A 3,831-nucleotide genomic window follows, 5' to 3' on the forward strand; every position below is an offset into this window, starting at 1 on the left:
GAGTCAAGTTTATTGTACTCTATTTTTACTTTCGGAAACAGAAGAACTTAAGGAAAATACTTGAAATGCATCCATCTCCTCTTCTAATATTCATTAAAACACTCACTAAAGGCCAGCGAGATAGCTTGGTGAATAAAGGTACTAATTGTCACGAATGACAATACAAGTCCAATATTCAAGACCCACAAGATAGAAGGAGAAAACTGATTCCTGAAAGTTGTCTTCTGACTTCCACATGCATTTGCATGTGGTAACACACACACACACACACACACACACACACACACCCTTAAAAATAAATAAAATGGTCCCTAACAAAACAAAACATTTAAAACTGAGCTCTTCCCACATGCTGGTAAGTGTGAAGGTGACTGCCCAAGCTATATGAATTGATGCTTTCAGGGACAGGTCAGGTAGGTAGTGAAGCCATCACTGGGCTGGCCAGTTCCTGTCTGTCCCTGATGGTGGCTTTCCTGCTCTTTTCGAGCCCCAGTGGCATCACCAGCTCTCCCACTGCTCTTTCTTGGCTGCTGATTGGTCCTAGACTTGGAAACGAGGTACTTGGACCTTTGTAAAGTTCACACTTTATATATATATATATATATATATATATATATATATATATATATATATATATAGGTTTGGCCTCCCAGGTCCTTAGGATGATTCTACAATCAAATCAAAACAAAATGGATAATCACAAATGTTGGTGAGCATGTGGAGAAATGACAATTCATGTGCACCTATACCACTGTGAGGAACGCAAAACTGTACAGCCACTATGAAAAGCAGCATTGCCATTCCTTAAAGAATTAAATATAGGGACCAAATACAGTGGAGTTACTCTCAGCCACCCAGGATTCTGAAGCAGGGAGCGCATTTAAGTCAGTTAGCTTGGGGTCAGCATAGGGAACATAGCAAGACTTCATGTTATTGTATATATAATTGCTATTTGATCTCACAATTTTGTTTCTCAATGAAAAAAAAAACAAAAGAATCAGAAGCAGGTATTCTAACTGATATATGTGTTCACCCATGCTTATAAGAACTTATAATAACCAACACTGGAATAGGTTAACAAATGTGAGAGATAAGTAGGTAGGTAGGTAGATAGATAGATAGACAGACAGACAGACAGACAGANAGACAGACAGACAGACAGACAGATAGATAGATAGATAGATAGATAGATAGATAGATAGATAGATAGATAAATGGATAAATAGATAGGCAGATAATGAAGAGGATGCCATTCAGCCTTAAGAAGGAAGGAAACACCCTCAGGCCCAAGAGGAGTGGCCCTTTGGCCTGAGGGTGTTCAATGCCCCAGTGTAGGGGAACGCGGGGGTGGGAAGACAGGAGTGGGTGGGTGGGTAGGGAAGGGAGCACCTTCATAGAGGCAGGGGAGGGGGATGGGATGGGGGTTTCTGAGGGGGATATCTGGAAAGGGGATAACATTTGAAATGTAAAAAAGAAAATATCCAATTTTTTAAAATTAAAATACCTACTTAGATTAGCTTGTCTGTCAAGGATATCTGGCACATTTAATTTCTAATCAGTGTAAACCAAATTAGGATACACAGATGATCAATTGAAGACCCGAGGATTGAAGAAGCTGAAAGGGAGAGAGACCCCATAGGAAAACCAGTAGTCTTAACTAAACCTCAGAGAGCTCCCAGAGACTGAGCCACCAACAAGGAGCAGACACAGGCTGGTCCGTGGCCCCTGGCACATGTGTAGCAGAGGTCTGCCTGGTCTGGCCTCAGTGGGAGAGGAGACTTGAGACCCTAGACAGGGTGAGGTGGAGCACCCTCTCTGAGGCAAAGGGGAGGAGGAAAGGGATGAGGAACTTTAGGAGGGGGAAACTGAGGAGTGGCGACAGCTGGAATGTAAATAAATAAAATAATTTAAATAAAAAAGGAAGAAAACTGGTCAAAGCAATAGCAAAGATGACCCTTGAAGACTTAGTGCTAAGTAAAATAAGCCAGGCACAAGACAACATGTACTACAGTGCCACTCTTTTGAGGCCTCCTCAGTAATAGAATTCACAGAGACAGAAGGGAGAATGAGAGTAGTCAGGGGATAATGGAGGCAGACTGAAAGGTACTTAATGGGCACAGTTTTACAGTTTTGGTGTTGAACAATGAAAAAGTTCCAGATATTTACAGAACAGTGTGAATATACTTCACACTACTGAACCGTATATTTTAGACTATAAGTATGTTTCTGTTATATATATTATATCACAATTTTAAGATGTTATTTATAACTATTTAAAGTCCATAAAATCTAATGAGAATAAAAGAGGACAGTAACTAGGCATAACTTTTAATACAACAATTTATTATGGAGTTGACAGCATATAGGGCAGTACATGTGTGTTAACAGTCCAGTCACGACCAGAAAACAACATCTGTAATTGCATACATAAACCCTGCAGAAGATCATGTGAGGCAAATTCCTAGTATGCATGGTGGAGAAACTCAAGTCCCACCACACGCTAAGGAGTTATTGGCAATTAAAGACTGCTCAGGGAAAGAGAGTCAGTTTTCTTCAGGATTGTGACCCCCTAAGAAACTAGCTGCTTGTGCTTCAGTGGATGGCCCGACACTCATACCCATACAGCAAGCAGTGCGTGGACTTGGTGAGCTTAAAAACCTAATGTAGATGGGAGGGGACAGTGGTGGGAAGAGTATGGAAGGAACTGGAGAGAGGGGAGAGCAGGTGGATTCCATCTAAGCACATTAGTGCATGTATGAAGTTCTCAATCAAGGTGTTTTTAAAATATGGCAATGAAATAATGCAATGACAATAGTACAAGGTCCAGGAGAGAAGAAATGATCTGTTCTAAGGTCTTCATACTACATAGGTGTTGTGAAATGTTGTACTCCAAGCATGATATGGTCATTGTCCCCTTGAACTGAACTACACTGGATTGGGTCCATCCACTTTTAGTAATATGGGAGGAGGAGTTCATGAGGCTCCTCCCCTCCCTGTGGATTTAAGAAGAGTTAACAGTTACTAGGGGAGTGGGGCTTTCAAGGCCCTGCCCTCCCCAGGATTTACAGACAGTTAATGGTTGCTAGAAAAATGGATTCATGAGGCTCCAACCTGCTCTAAGGATATTTAAGCAGTTAACAGTTGCTGGAGGAGAACAAAAGTCATTTTCTGTTAAATTGCCCATGGGCTTATAGGTAGCTCTAATCGAAGTCAACAGTTCCCAAGCTAGACTTCAGCTTCTCTGATATGTTGCTGGTGCCCTGTGTGGGGTAAATAGACATTTGTTCATCTCCCCAGGAAAAGCTCAAAGTAGTATGACATATCAGCGCAAGGTACACTGAGCTAAGTGAAAGTTATACAGTATAATTCTAAAGCTACCTCTACAATACCAACATTTTTTTTAAGGTAAAAAGCCACCAAGGAGGAGTTGGCTTGTGGGACAAAGGCACTTGCCTTTCAGCCTGACCGACCACCTGAATTGAGTCCCTGGAACCCATATGGTAGAAGGAAAGAAACGACTCTTGAAAGCTGTCTTTTTGCCTCTTCATGAGCACTCTCATATACACATTAAATAAATAAATACATTTAAAAAATGTTTGTCCATGAAAGATACTGTAGAATATGGATGGTTCAATTAACCTGAACAGTAGGAGCACAAATGAAAAAGGGAGAAAATAACAGAAGAGAAATATAAAATAAATAGATAGGAAGATGGTTAATACTACACTTGATCTTAGCCAAAGGGCCGAGAAGCGATGATGTTCCAACTGGTAATAAGGACACATGCTCCACTATGTTCACTGCAGCCTTATTTATAATAGCCAGAAGCTG

The 3,831-nt window shown here is 40.9% G+C and overlaps 1 pseudogene; it reads right to left on the reverse strand.

Moving 5' to 3' along the window:
• Positions 1-3,669: 3,669 nt before the first annotated feature.
• Positions 3,670-3,757, reverse strand: LOC115063256 (annotated as a pseudogene).
• Positions 3,758-3,831: the final 74 nt, after the last annotated feature.

The sequence above is a fragment of the Mus pahari genome, chromosome X, assembly GCF_900095145.1.
Source record: "Mus pahari chromosome X, PAHARI_EIJ_v1.1, whole genome shotgun sequence".
Classification (NCBI taxonomy): Eukaryota; Metazoa; Chordata; class Mammalia; order Rodentia; family Muridae; genus Mus; species Mus pahari.